The sequence below is a fragment of the Bombus pascuorum genome, unplaced genomic scaffold, assembly GCF_905332965.1.
Source record: "Bombus pascuorum unplaced genomic scaffold, iyBomPasc1.1, whole genome shotgun sequence".
In the NCBI taxonomy this organism is placed as follows: Eukaryota; Metazoa; Arthropoda; class Insecta; order Hymenoptera; family Apidae; genus Bombus; species Bombus pascuorum.
The window spans coordinates 2,888-19,020 of record NW_026869730.1 but is presented as its reverse complement, the minus strand read 5'-3'; the positions used below and the strand labels follow the sequence as shown (position 1 = coordinate 19,020).

At 38.0% G+C, this 16,133-nt stretch overlaps 1 pseudogene; it reads left to right on the top strand.

Moving 5' to 3' along the window:
• Positions 1-274: 274 nt before the first annotated feature.
• On the top strand, positions 275-1,351 carry LOC132915624 (protein RRP5 homolog; annotated as a pseudogene).
• Positions 1,352-16,133: the final 14,782 nt, after the last annotated feature.

Here is a 16,133-nt window from a genome sequence, read left to right as displayed (position 1 = left end):
CGATAACGAAAAAATGTATTATTGACTACAGATGACACTGGTGTATGCCCGATATATGCCCATCACAGTTTTCCTCCGCAGGGCCATCGATACAAAAAGACAATTCCTCTATGTTCCTTGAGCAGTCATCGTATTAGATTGTATCGCGCACTCTGCTCAATCGCTATCTTAACTCATCGTCTGTCAGTCGAGTTGTAACCAAGAATTGCGAATCGTCAAGTGTAATCGCGAGTCCTACGTAAAGCGTCGAAAGTGAGAACAAAATCACGAGAACATGCTACACGCCGAAAGAATAAAAATTGAAAAGTTACAGAAAGTACGAAGGATGAAAAACAAAGGAAAACGAAACAGAGAGAAACCAGTGAAAGATTTAGAAAAGGAATATTCTAAGAAAATGTGTGTTGAACAAACAGGAAAAGAAAAGATAAAACTGGAAGATACGGATTACGATAATAATAAGGATTACGAGCAGAAGCCAAGGATATCTCCGTGTGGATTTTTCTGGGACGGCAACTCTAATTTGTCTCTCGATAAGGATAAAGAGTCATCCAGCGATAGTGAAGATGAAGTAGAGGAAAAACCAAAACTGAGAAATAAGAAATTAAGTGCCACTGAACGTCGAGAACAAGAAAGACAGAAGGAAGGCGAAATTCGCCAAAGAGAAGAAGCGCTGGCTAACAACCAGTTACCAAATTCTGTGGATCAGTTCGACAGATTAGTTTTAGCTAGTCCAGACAGTTCAATAGTATGGTTACAGTATATGGCATACCATTTACAGGCAACAGAAATAGAGAAAGAAGAAGGAAAAATTAAACGTTTGAACGGCTTGGTTAAATTTAGAATCTAAATTTGGAATTCCTGAATCGTTAAATGATGTTTTTCAAGAGGCAGTGACGTCTAACGACCCACTAAAAATCTACAGTCACATGTTGACTGTTCATGTCGAGGCTGGCAGGCAGATGGAATTGGAGAAAACAATTAATACCATGATCGCGAAGTTTAAACATATTCCCGAGACATGGTTTAACTGTGGAGAAGGATTATTAAAAATAGGTTTAAAGGACAGATCGCGGCATATTATGCAGAAAGCATTGCAATCTTTGCCAGTATGTGAACGTATGTACATAACAGAAATAAAATGTCATAAAGAATAAAATATTAATATAATACAAATTTTACAGATGTAAATCTAATGGCTCGGTTTGCAATTATGGAGAATAAATTTGGGGATAAAGAGAGAGCACAAACTCTGTTTGAGCAAATTCTAAGTTCTTATCCAAAACGAGTGGATATATGGTCTTGTTATATTGATTCCCTAGTGAAATCTAATGATATTGATATGGCAAGGTAAAAATACTTTTTCAACTATATTTTGTCCTTTTAATTTCATAGCGTGCAAATTTCAGTGCGAGCAAAAGTCCAGTTATGTAAAGTTTCCCCATTCAATAACTTCATGTTGTTATTTATAATATTTATAGTTTTCACCTTCTAAATCTGTTGTTTCCATGATGTCTGTACTATCTTCATTATAAGTTTCTTCTTCATCGAATATAATATTTCCATTGCTGCAGCTTTCCTCACTTACTTTACACTTTCTTTTCATTTTGGGGATTACAAAATTTTTGTCGAATAGCGCGAAGAACGCTAGCTGAACGCAATTGACTCAAGATTCCCTTATTACAGATTGTCATTTCTTAAACGCGTATGTGCAAAGATATGTTCTTAAGAAATGGGAATCTGTAACAATGAAATGTTAGCTTTATCACCAAAACAATGTTTTTCCAATATTTAACTGTTCTTGGTTCATCGTGATCTATCTAGGTATACAGAATTTTATCTGATTCATCGACATCATTCATGTAGGTATTGTAAGATTGAATGATAGCTGCTTTTGACGAATGCATTTTTCTGTCATGTTGTCTTTTTGTTATTATCACATTTTAATTCGCTATCTTTGTTGAAATTAGTAATGCAGGATTTTTTACACTCTTTCTTTCGCGATACGCATAGAACAAATCTTCATTGTTTCGAAAATATTTCACTTCATTTATATTAGCTTTTCTCGAATAATCGGGAATACGTTGTTTCTTTCTTCTAATAGTTTCAGTTCAATAGCTTTCCGTAGAATATAAATATCTAGCAAAATCAACGCTAAAAAAGTTATCGAAAAAAATGTAGTATCTCTTATTCAAACAATTACTTTCTTTTAATAAATTTATCATGACATTATATCCAAGCCCGAATATTCTTCTATCGCTATCAGTTTTTAGTTTTGCGTCTTTGTAGCAATAAAACGTCAAACAATACTTTGAAACTGCATTGCGCAGCATCCACAATTTTATGTCTCAGCAATATTGTTTCCTATTTTGCAAGTATCTGATTACGCTAGAATGACAGCGTCCCAACGATTCATCAATTGATGATTCTTTGTGTTGTATAATGTAATTAGAAGACTCTGTTAGCGTGTCCAACATTTTTTTTTTTTTTATTTAGTAGATAATTTAAAATCAATTCTCATACAGAATTTTAAGTAAATTATTTTGGCGTGGTACTGTGACTTGGATTATAAAAGTTTATAGTATGTTTGATTTTAGTTGAATCCAATGCTTCAATCTAAGGGGTATTGCCTTTTTAGTCTGCAGATCTGATCCGTCGTGTCAAGTAATTGGGTAACTAATAGGTTTTAGTGGTTGTTAACTCTTATATTATAGTATCGTATTATATTATATGATCGTTTCGATTGTATTGTTTCGTTGGTAACATACCAAGGTGTATCTATTAGGGATCTTAAGGTTTTCGATTGGAATCGTTGGAGAATTTCTATGTTGGAATTACTTGCTGTTCCACATAGTTGGATTCCATAGGTCCAAACAGATTTTAATATGGCCTTGTATAATGTAATTTTACTTTGCGTGTTTAAGTTGGAACGTCGGCCGATGAGCCAGTAGAATTTTTAAAATTTTGCTTTGAGTTGTTTGGTTTTATCTAAGATATGTTGTTTCCATGTCAATCTTCTGTCTAGAATCATGCCCAGATATCTGACTGATCCTTTGTTTGGAATTGGAATATTATTTATGGTCACCTAGGGGCAGGATTGTTTTCGCAGCGTGAAGGTTATATGACTGGATTTATTTTCATTTATTTTGAAGCGCCATTTGTGGAACCACTTTCCCATAGAGTCGAGACCTCGCTGGAGAGTTCAGGAGGCAAATATTGGTTCTGAGTGGGATGCTAATAAAGCTGTGTCATCAGCAAATGTCGCTGTGGTCATCTCTGTTAAGGTTGGTAAGTCGGCAGTGTAGATGGTGAACAGCAGAGATGCGAGGACACCGCCTTGGGGTATGCCAGTTTCTTTTGGGAATGTTGCGGTTATAGCGTCTAAGTATTTAATCATGAACAGCCTATTATCGCAGAGGAATACCGCAGAGCAGTATTTTTTCTTCTCTAAATTTTGGCTGATTTTATGAGTTAGACGATGAATTTGCTCTGTCGTAGAATGTTGCTTCCGAAAGCCGAATTGATGATCCCGCATACTTTTCAACTCCTCTAAGAGTGGAAGGTGTCGTTTCGTTAGCATCTTCTCAAATAGTTTGGACAAAGTGGGTAGAAGACTAATTGGGCGATAAGAGCTCGTTTGAGCTCGATGTATTAGATTTCCAGGTTTAGAGATAAGGATAATGATATTTTCTAGGACTTACGATAGTATTCAAGGCGAAGAATTGCATTAAAAATAGAGGTAATGAGAGCAATCCCTTTTTTGGGAAGCTCCTTGATAGCTTTGTTACTTATCTAATCATGTTCCGACGCTTTTCTTGGATTCAGGAGACGTCTTAATTCAATAACTACCAAAGATGAGAAAGGTTCAAGAGGAGAAAACATCTGGAAGTGAGAGTCCAAGTATTCCGTTATTTCGGCGACAATAGTGGAGGAATACGGTTTGAAGACATTAGTTAGGTGGTTTGCAAACAACTTGGCTTTTTGTATAGGGCTACGCGCCTATCCACCTTGCGGATAGCGAATTGGAGGGATTATTTGCGGAGGACGAGTGAGTTTCCTGGATGCCTTCCATAGTGAGTAGTTGAAGTCAGCTGTGCGAGACAGATTAGCAAGATATTTTTGAGAACGATCATTTTTGTAATTTTTAATGATTTTTAATGATTTGCAAAAGGTTTTTGTCTCTTACTCTGATAAGTCTGCTACCCCATTGCGTATGTTTAGCTTTATAGTCTCCTCCAGCTATATATTCTATTGCCCAAGTCTTCGAGGAATTTATCGAAGTTTTCTTTGGAAATAGACTGTCTAGGAGGACAATATACTGCTGATGCGGTGATTGATGTGGTGATGCCAATCTTCTATCGCTAGGTTTGTGGCTTGGAGGTAGTCCTTTTGGAATGACGGAAGCTCAAAGTGTTTTATACTGGCCTTGATGATAATTTCGGCGCCGCCGTGGGCCTTTCCACTGGGATGTTGGGTATGGTAAAAGTTATAACCATTTATTTTCAGGTAATTTTCATCGGTGAAGTGAGTTTCAGATATAAGCATTATGTCACTTTCTTGTTGTTCTAGGAAGAGTTCTAGTTCGTATTTATGCTGAGCTAGACCGTTAACATTCCAAAGAGTTATGCGTATTGGTTTTATTTTACGGAGCGTGTTAATTTGTCCACGATGATTGTAAGCAGTGATAGCAAGTTATTAATTTCCTCTGTTTGTTTCACGATTAGTTTTTCAAGTCTTTTGTAGTTGTCCGTGTTTTGTGAACTGGAAACACTAATTTGTGATTGAGCACTATAGATTTTCGGTCTGCTTTGATTTCCGTGAACTGCCTGTGCATAAGAGATTGAAGGGGTAGTGAACTTTTGTGGATTAAGTGTTTGGTTGGTTAAGTCCTTAACTCTGGGTTTGGAGTACTTATTATTAATACAAGGTCTTGTAGGTTGTGCAATCTTTATAATTCGTAGGATGCTCTCCTTGACAGAGGATGCACTTCGCTAGGGTTTCTGAAGATTTAGTGCACTGATCTGTAGGGTGAATACCTGCACATTTAACGCAGCGGTGATTGGGGTTGCGTGTGGTCGTACCTTTGGCACCTTTTGCATTGAACTGTCTCTTTTTTTATAAAAGATGGTTCAATTTTTCGAGTTCATTAGACGATTGATACTATAGGCTTCCTTGTTATTTGGTTTTTGCTTTAGGTCGGTAAAGAATAAGGATAGCGGGTTTTGTGTGATTCTGCGTCTTATATTGCTAATGTTGGTTACTTCATGGCCATGATTTAAGAGTTCAAGTTTTAGTTCATCTAACTTAGCTGAGTGGTGTATGTTGCGTAGTACTACACGAAAAGGTCTTTCTTGTTTCATTTGATATGTATGGAAGTTTGCGTTTAGCGTTTTTAGTAACTTTGTTAGTTTTCTGTAGGAGTGTAGATTGGCCGGCAGGATTTTAACCTGATTATTTTTAATTTTTAGTATGTAATGTATGTATGTTTGAATATCGATAACATCATAAATAAAGATTGGTGGGGAAGGAGGATTTTTTGTGTGTGTTGATTTGCTGATGTTTCAACTACGTCCATAGAATCGTCTGTAGATTCTAATATTGCGAATCTGTTGTAAGTGGTAACGTGACTTGTTGACGGTTCGTTTTGACTAGTGTTTACATTTCTTTTGACTAAATCAAGCTTAGGTTTTTTTATGTTGTTACGGTGCGGTTGTAGTTTTGTTCATGAGGGTCTGATCTGGTTACTTGGGCCATTTCTGAGCTATTTAATTCAAATTGAAATAACTAGTCGAGAGGCTATGATTTGGATTAGAGATTAGAAGTGTTGGAATTTCCACGAGTAAGTTTAGATAACACTTGGTTTATTTCTGTTTAAACTAACTTTCGACGGAGGGTCGTCACTTATTGTGAACTTCACTGAGCACTATACACACGTGTGCACGCTTCGGCAGTCGAAAGAAAACTGTGTCTAACAATTGACTCAAATTTTGTACAGGAATCGTTTTTCTCGTGACCCGATGAAAGACATAAAGAATACTCAATCATGGGACAATATTTCAAAATTTGTTGAAATCTGTTTCTCGGAAACATTTTTCGGAACCACGGTATGTTCCGTGAATTTTCGATTCAATACGAACATGTATTGGATTCTTTTGTAATTCCCATTTCTAGTAGCACTGCTGTAGTCACGTAGGGAACACAAGAAATCACGAAAATGACAGATCATCGATGATCTCCTCGCGTCGCAGTTCGAACGTTTCACAAATAAGGTGAAGAAATTGAACGTTAGATATGGTAATAGAATTTACTATACGAATCCAACAGAGTAACGGTTCAGAGTGTTACAACAAAAAGGTGTCGTGCGCTAATTGGGGAGGGTTTTTATACTGAAGTTTTAGTTCCTCTGGAGAGGTTATCGTCGGGTGTATGACAGAGGCGGCTATTCCGTTACTATCTGGTTATTCTTTCGATAGCTGTGGAATGCAGGATGTTTCGTCTACCCTATTACTGCTTCTGACATTCTTGAGCGCGTGACACTGTAAATGCCTTCATCTCTAATATAGTAACTCGTGTTCAATTCTCTGTTTTAGATGATCATAGTTCTCCAGATAAAAAACCTGAATATTCCGCGTAATAGTATTAGGTTGTCCGAACATTTTCTTTCGTTTCAGAAGGAAATAATAGACCTAATTTTTTTTGTTTTATATTAGTTTATTGAATTATGCACGAACATAATAATAGAAATAGCACGAAATGGATCACACCTAATTCAGTAAATAGTATAAAACAGAAATTTTCGTTCATCTATTATCACCATATGAAACTAAAGATACTTTTCGGACAACCTAAGAGTTTCTCCAATTATCTGTAACCATAGTACGGAATCACAAAATAGTTCACAATATTCGATCGGGTTACTCTCACTAGAGAAGTTACATGGCGATCCAGATTCTTCGGCTGCTCGAGGGAATCATGTTGAATATAAATTTCTTCGCCAATTCGTAAAGGGCTCAATGTACATTGATGTGAAAAATCATTGTCACTATCTGAAGTACTCAAAATACGTTGTCAAGAGACAAGAGACAACGCAAGAGCGCATTACAGGAACGATGGTCAATTAAAAGATTAAGGCAATACCTACTTGATAGAAAATTTAGGACTCAAAGTGATCATCAAGCGTTAAAATGTTTAAAAAATGTTAAGGATCCCTCATCGAGACTTATGCAATGGCGCTTGAGACTCGAAGAGTACGATTATGAAATTGAATACAAAAAAGGAAAGGAAAATACAGCTGCAGACGCTCTATCCCGATTGTACCCTATCTCCAATGAAGAAATTCAATCCGTATCATTCGATCTAGAAAACCCAGACTATTGTGATGACCATATCGACTGGAAAACTAATACAACTCCAGCTCTAATAAACCTAATAGACCACACTTTAAACAAATTACAAACTACAAAGAACTAGGAGACTTTAACGAACAACATTGGTTATATCAATTAACTAAACACTTACTAGATGCCAAACTGAATGCTTGCAAATAGGAATAAACGACAATAGCTTCAGCACATTAGAAAAAGTAAATATTCAACTTATGTTAAGATTCTTGACAACGAGAATCCTTCAAATTAAACTAATATTTGGACAAGATCCACCAGTAAACTACGATAATGAATAAAAACAAAAAATACTACGCGAAAACCATAACGAAATCATAGGACACTTAGGTATCTCTCAGATATAACTTAGAAAAAAAAACGAAGCTGGCACCCCGCTGGGGGTAGCCGCCCACATGCTATATTTATTTTTTATTTATATTTTTTTTCTCTTTACCAACAAGATATAACACTTTACCAAATGTCCGCAAGGACAAATTGTAAAATAACCAAAATAAAATAAAAAAAAAAAGAAAACTTAGGTATCTCCTTCTGCGAACTAGTTATGCCGCGGAAGAAGGCAGCGGAGCGGGCGAGGGAGCGGGATTCCCATCCCGAGAGGATCGGCCGACAAGGGCGCAGCGGTGCCCGTGGATGCACCTACACGGGGCGCGCGAGGGTCACCGCGAACTCCGAAGGGGATTGAAGTTAGGTACTGGATCTTCCAGCACCCGGGAGCCAGCAAGTAGTCCAGTTGGGGATCCGGACGGCTTCTGAGAGAGTGAGAGACGTAATACGGTCAGAATGTTGTGCGCGGGGGGCCCGGTGTGTCGCCACAGCGGTTCCCGAGCACCCCTCGGTCGCAATTGGGACGGTCATCGTGGAGGTTTTAGTCGGTTGGAGTCCGACACTACCACGCCGCTCTTCCCCCGTAGCGGCGGGCGACTGTGCGGATTTCCTCTACCAAAAAAAAAAAAAAAAAAAAAAAAAAAATCAGTGCAATAGATGCACGGATAATTGGTGCATTAAATCTGCTGTGCAGTGAATGAATTATAGCGCACAGTACTGGTGTATAATGTACACAAAATTACACTTAAGTGCTAGACAACAATTTATAGGTAGTACGAGATTCAACAAGCGTACTTAGATATATAATCAAAAGCATGGAGAAAGCTGCAAATAACCACGACATTGACATACCCAGTAATACTAAAAATATACTTTTAACACGAAGTACATGATCATAAATTATTAAGAAAAATAGGAAGAATTGGAAAAAGTTAAAAAAAAAGCCAACACCACACGGAGTTCCCAAGCAGTCACCCATCTAAGTACTATCCGTGCCCTACGTTGCTTAACTTTCGTGATCGGACGAGAACGAGTGCTTTTTTTTTTTTTTTTTATAACGTTTATTGTCCAAGAAGATGAGTATTACATGTGTATGTTATTCACAATAAACAATGAATTTCGGTTGTAGGGTGGATTAGGCAAAAGTACCGATACGCGTCGGTACGACGTAGCCATGGTCTAATATGTGTCGTGGGTTTTCGGTTTTTGCGTTTATTTTTTTGTTTTTTTGGGTTTAAGTCGCATTGGTGCGTGATTTTTGTGTATTCTTGTGTGTGTTGTATTTTGACCTGAAACTTGGCCGCAAAACAGGACTCCTCGGTGTATTACTTTTATGCGTTGTGGGATTTTGGGGGGGGGGATGAGTGGGAAGGGGAGGGGGGTGTTAAATTATATTATTTACAATGATTATAGTATTTACATATTTACAGTACTTACATATAGGTTACACGGTGGTAGGAATGGTTTTTTTGTCGAATTGGTAGTTTTCACTTATATTTTCTTATGGGTTTGGAATCCACCAATATTTTTTTGTGTTTCTTCTGTGTTTGTCTTTAGTGTCTTTTTGGGGGAGGGCCATGTTGTACCTCCACCTGGTGTCTGCAGTCAGTCCGTTTAAGTTTTCCTCGTAGAGTATTGTTTTTATCCCTATTTTTCTTTTTATATGGAAAATTATCGGGATATTGTTTTGGTCTTGGAGGTAATTTTTTTCGTCTAGGTATAGGAACGCTTCTGGGGGGATGTAGCCTGTTGTTATTGTGTTTTTGTAATATAGTACGTTTGGGTATAAGCCGCTGATGATTAGGCTGTTTTCTTTTATTTTTGACGCTTGTGCGAAATGATTTCTTGCTAGTTTTAGTATGTGACAGTCAATGCGGTGAATGTTGGCTAGGTCGTAGATTTTTTTGTTTTTTATATATTTTTTGTATCCGCTCTGTTCGGATCTGTACGCATTTTGGCAAGCTCTAATGCATTTTCTTTCGAAAACGCGGATTCTCTCCATTAGCGATGCTAGTATGTTGTACCAGATTGGGCAACCGTATGTTATAATTGGTCTAATTAGAGCTTGGTAGCATAATGTTTTTACATTGCTCTTGAGATGTTTCGAGTAAAATAGTCTTTTTGCTCTCCAGAATGCTTTATTGGCCTTGGCGAGTTGGGTTTCTATGTGTTGTTTGTAATTTAGTTTGTCATCTATGTTTATGCCTAGGTACTTTACGCAGTTTTTGTGTGGTATGATTGTCTCTTCGGATGACTTTTCTTTTAATTGGAAATTTTTGCAGTGTTTTCTTTCTGCTGGGCCGATTTCGCTGGTTTTGGGTTTGAACAGTATGCTTTCGCATTTGTTTGCGTTGATTCTTAGTTTCCATGTGTGGTAGTAATCATTGATTTTGTCGAATAGTTCTTGGAGGTCTGTGTTTATTGTTTTAGTTTTGCGGCCTGTTACGTAGATGATTAGGTCGTCTGCGAAGGCTATGGAGCGTTTGTGGGTAGATTTGTTCATGTCGAACAGGTTTAATATGTCACTGTTGTATATGTTGAAGAGTAGCGGGGAGTTTACAGTTCCTTGTTGGAGTCCGTTTTTTATGGTGAATTCTTTGTTCGATGTATGAGAACCCTCGGTCATTAGGAATGTTCTGTTTGTGATCATGTCCCATACTATTTTGATTAAGTATCTCGGGAAGTTTTTTTTTATTAATTTATAAATGAGGCCTGTGATCCAGACTGTGTCGAAGGCTTTTTCGAGATCTATTAAGCAGGCGGCTACTCGTTGTTTTGCGTTTAGTGCCCAGCAGATGTCTGACGTGAGTTTGTTTGTCGCGTGTAGTGTGGAGTGTTTGTGTCGGAAGCCAAATTGGTTTTCTGGTATAATGTTTTTTTTTGTAGAATGTAGTTAGGGGGTTGTTGATGACTACTTCAAATACTTTGCTTATGTTGGGGAAGAGACTTATTGGTCGTAGGTTTGTGAGTGATGAGCCGTCTTTATTTTTTTTTGTGATTGCTATTATTTTGGCTTTTTTCCACTTTTTCGGGAAGTATGCGTTGTTTAGCGCATTGTTGAATATTACTGTGTAGTACCATTTTATTTTGTTCGGTAGGTGCTTAAGTGAGATGTTCGGGATGCCGTCGAAGCCGGAGGATTTTTTATTATTTAGCTTGGCGAAGATTTTGTTTAGTTGGTTATAATTTGTAAAGTAATTTATTTCTGTTTCTGGTTGTTTGGGATTGTCTGAGGTGTTTTCGTTTGAGAACGTGCAGACTGTTTTGTTTAACGTTATGTCTTGTTCTATTTCGTTTTTGAGTTTGTTCGTTTCTGCGATGATGATTCTGTTTAATTCTTCTCGGCCCATGTGTTCGTTTTGGGTGTGTGTTTTGGAGAAGTGGGTGCCTATAATGTCTAGTTTTTCTGTTGTTTTAGTTATTATGAAGTTATTCTCGGTGTCTTTGCTGGTGTTGTGTATCTCTATACCTGCTTCTTGGATGAGGGGAGCTTTCTCTGGGGGCAATTTGAGCGGAGTGCTGGGGTTTTGTTCTTTCGGTCTGAAGATTTGATTTATTTGTGGGAACATGTTGGCTGAGTCGTTTTTGGAGATATTTTTTATTTTGTTTGTCCAGTAGAGGTTTATAGAGTTTGCGAATTCTTGTTTCTGTTGTAATTTTATTTTGTGTAGTAGGTATTTTAGGTATTCTAATTCCTCTCTTTTGTCGTAAGAGTAGTTGTGTTTTATATTGTTTATTTTGGAGAGTATGTAGCTTTTGTCTCGTTGTAGTTCTTTTATTTTGTTGTTGATATATGGATCGCAAGAGTTTTTTTGTTTGAAGGTTGGGACGGATTTTTGGAGTGCGCTTTGTATGTGTTTTTCGATTTCGTCTATGTATGTGTCGATTTGTCTGTTTGTTAGGTTGACGTTGTTGTAGATATTTAGGTCGCATTTCTGTTCGAGTAGTTTTTGGAATTTTTTCCAGTTTGTCTTTTTGTAGTTGTACTTGGGGGTTTCGGTTTGTGTTTCAAGTGTTAGGTAGTCGGATGTGTTTTTGTTTATCTGTAAGAGTATGGCTTTATGGTCGCTGTCGTAGTCTAGGGTTTTGAGCGTGTTATTTGGTCGTAAGTTTTGGATTTTTAGTCGTGCATCTGTTAGGCATATGTCGAGGTATGAGCCTCCTTTTGGGTAGGAGGGTAGCTCGGAGCTGTAAAGGTTTGTTTTGTAGTGTATGCTTTTATTGTCTAGCCAGTTTCTGATGAAGTTTCCTCTCGTATTGTTTAGTGGGTTTTTCCAGCTTGTGTGTTTTGCGTTAAGGTCGCCGGCTATTATGTGGAAGTTTTCTTGTTTGTCGAGCTGTAAAAGTTCGAAGAGGTTATTGAATTTGTCGTTAAATTCTTTTTCGTTTCCGTAGGTTGCGTAGGCTGCGGTGATGAGTAAGTTTTCCTTTTTGTTTATTTTTATTTTTATGGTTGTCGTCTCCAGGGTTTTAAAATTTGTTATTTTGTCGTTTTGGATTTCTTTGAATTTCAGGGGGTTTTTTATGAGGATTGCCGTTCCTCCTCCTTGGATAGCGTTTGGTCTGTCGTGTCTTATTATGGAGTAGTTTTTGAAGGATACTTTGTGTCTTTTGTTCAGTTTTGTTTCTGAGATGAGTACGATGTCGGGGGTTTCTTTGTTTATTAGGGTTAGCATACTGTATCTTTTTTGGTTTGAGATTAGAGAGTTTGCATTTATTGCAATTATTTTCAGGTGTTTTAAATCTAATTTGGATGTTTTATGCTGTGTTTGTTGGTTTGGTGTGTTTTGGCTAATTGTCGACTGCGATATCTAAGGAGTTGAAGATGGTGTTGAACCTGTCTTCGTGCGATGATATTGCATTTTTTAATTCGTTGAGTTGTATTTGTTGTTGATTTAGTGCTTGGATGATACATTTTTTAAAATCTTCGAAAGCGTTTAATATTATTTGTTGAGGGATGATCTCGGTTGTAATTGGGATTTGGTTTGCCCGCGAATCTAGTTTTGGGTTTATTGTGTGAGGGGGGTTTTCGATTTCCTGCTTTGGTCTTGCTTGTTGTTTCACTGCGTCCGAGAACTTTAGTTCTGGGGTGTATTTTCGGCTTATCTGTTCTAGTCGTTTGATTTTTGTTTCTTTGTCTTTTTTAACTTTTTCTGAAAGTTTTTGGCGCAGCTCTATGATTTTGGGGCACCCTTTGTATGACGCGGGGTGTCCGTAGCTTTTGCAGTTGACGCAGAATATTTTATCCTTTGTGATTGTACCGTCTTTTTTTATTTTGCACTCGCCTGGGCCATGGGGCTCGGTGCATTTTACACAGCGGTAGATTAGGTTGCAGTTTTGTGCTGTGTGGCCTAATCGTTGGCATTTGTGGCATTGGGTAATGTCATTTTTTCTTATTTTTTCCCACGTTATTTTGTAGTAGCTTAGTCTATTTATTTTTTGTAATTTCACGACGTTGCTATTGGGGGATACCTGTACTATGTATATTGGGAGCAGTCTGTTACTTTCCCTTGACTTTCTTGTCGAGAAGCGCGATACTTTCGTAAACTGTATGTCGTCTATTTTTAATGCTTGTAAGTCTTCTAGTATTTCTGTCTCTGTGAGGTTAATGTCTAGTCCTTTTAATAGGAACGCGTGTTGTTTTTGTGCTTTTGGTGTGTATGTGTAGAACGTTGTGTTTGTTGTTATCAGTAATTCTTTTGCTTTAATGTAGTCGCTTAGATTATGTAGGTATAGAGCGTGTTTGTTCGCGTGTATTCTGTTGATGTGAAAGTTTCTGATTTTGAGAGCGTCTTGTAAGAGAGCAATGGTGTCTTTTGGGTCTTGATGCGTTATGTTGATTGGCGGGGGCCTGTTACCTTTTGTGGGTGAGGGGGCGTCCTGTTGTTCCTCTGTGGGGTGGTTGGTGGGCTGTTCCTGTTGTGCTTGTTCCATCGGTGTCTTTGTCGGTGGGGGTTGCTCTTTTGGTTTGATCAGATGAGTGTGTTGATTTTGTGGTGTCGGCGGCCTCCTAGGTGGGGCGAGGGGGCTGTTTGTTCGTGTGTCGTTTGATTTTTCTTGGGTGTGTGGTGTTCCCAATGTGGGCGTAGTCCTCCTGTTTGCTTTGATTCGCATTTCATTGTTCTTCTTTCTTATGGCTTCCACGATCGCATTTTGTATTGTTGATTCTTTTGTTGACGTTGCTTGAGTGTGATTCTGTTGTTGTGGTATGGTGGTTTCCTGTGTTTGTAACACTTCAAATCTGTTTTTTGTTGGTATCACTGGTGAGGGAGGGCTTCTTGTAGTTTTCATGTTTTTGCTTTCTTTGACGGTGGTGTCTTGTGTATTGTTTTCTTCTTGGATTAGAACGAGATCTTCTTCTGTGTTTTCCGGGTTGTCTGGTGGTCTTTTGTGCCTTCCCACTAGCTTTGGTTGTGGGTTGAGTTTCCGCGTTTTTTGCGCGGAAAGTCTTATGCTAATGTTGTTTTCTTTGTCCGTTTTTGGCGAGATTGCTTTTCTTTTACTCGTTTTTTTTGTTGGGATTACGGAGGATTCCGTTTTTTTGCTTTCTGCTTCATTATCGATGTCGCCTATTTTTTTATTTATTTTGTTGTTATTTTTTTTTCCTATTTATAGCGATGGTGTCACTAATCAATTTTCCACTTTCTGTCACTTTTTTCTTTTTTTTCACTTAGACTTTCTCTACGCGAAAGATTGTCAAGTTGGCGCGCGCACTGTTCGGGTCTGGGTCAGCTGTCCCTTTTTTTTTTTTTAGGGCTGAGAGGTCCGTTTGGCTCGGAGGTTCGCAGTCGACTCGACGAGAACGAGTGCTCTCAACGTGGTATGAGAGTTGGCTGAAGTAAGTAATTTTGTTATTTGCTTTTATATTTCAAGAAAAAAAAAGAATATTAAAAAGACAGATGTATGTGCAAATGAGAATAATATAATGTATGGTAATAGTCGCGTGATCTGAAACATTTCTTTTTCTCGATGTTTATATCGTAGATTACTAAAAATAGATTATTAAAGAAAGCAAAAAAAATTAGAAAAATAAAAAGCCAATACCATACGGAGTTCCCAAGCTGTCAACCATCTAAGTATTAATCCGTGCCCAGCGTTGCTAACCTTCGTGATCGGACGAGAACGAGTACTTTTTTAATTTTAATTATAGCGTTTATTGCCCAAAGAAAGACATATTTTGTATATAAGGTCTAAAATTCATACTGCATCGAATACTTGTTCAAAGCAGGCGGCTACTCGATGTTTTGCATTGAGAACCCACCAGATGTCCGACGTCTTTTTTTTTTACAATTTGTCCTGAAGGACATTTGGTAAAGTATTAAGTCTTATTGGTAAAAAAAAAATAAAAATAAAATATAGCATGTGGGTGGCTACCCCCAGCGGGGTGCCATCTTCGTGTTTCCTAGGTTATATCTTTCATGAGGTCTATCGGGTGTTTCCTTTTTAGTCTTCTTGCGATGTTTGTTGTGTTGTTCGTTTCCGCTGCCAGCTGGTTCGGGTGTGTTTGTATTCTTTCTCAGGACCTTCTTGCGAGTCTGGTAATCTCCTCCTTGATCGTTGGTATTCCCAGGTCTTTCCGAATGTCCTCATTTCTAACGTACCATGGGATGTTTACTATCGTTCTAAGGATTTTGGATTGCATTGTTTCGATTTTGGTTATATGGCTCATTGCTGCTGTTCCCCATAGTGGAATTCCGTATGTCCAGATTGGTTTTATGATTATTTTGTAAATTTTTAGTTTGTTTTCTGTGCTTAGTTTGGATTTTCGGCTTATTAGCCAGTGCATTTGTCTCCTTGCTGTCTGTATTTTGTCTATTATTGATTTGATATGCTGTTTCTATGTGAAGTGTGTATCTATGTGAAGTCCAAGATATTTGACTTGCCTTGTTTGTGTTATTGTGGCCTCAGCGGTTTCCGGGCACCCTTCGATCGCAAGAGGGACGGTCATCGTGGAGGTTTTGGTCGGTTGGAGTCCGACATTACCTCGCCGCTCTTCCCCCTAGATGCGGCGGGTGTCCGTGCGGATTTCCTCCACGGGGAAAAAAAAAGGACACTTAGGTACACAACGCAGCATGAAACGAATACAAGAGCAGCATCACTGGACAAATCTAAAACAAGACGTCACAGAATTTATACAAAACTGTGAAACTTGCCAACGAGAGAAATTGATAACTGACACATTCATTAACCCTAATGACAAAATTGCAATGGACATATTCGGACCTCTTACAAAAACCAAACGAGGTAATCAATTTATCTTGTCTATTCAAGACCAATTGATCAAATATCTCGTTCTCATCCCTTTAAAGGACCAAACAGCCAACTCGATTATCAACGAACTTTTGGATCACTATGTGCACATATTTTCTGCACCTAAAAATATCTTCATTGATATGGGACGAAATTTCG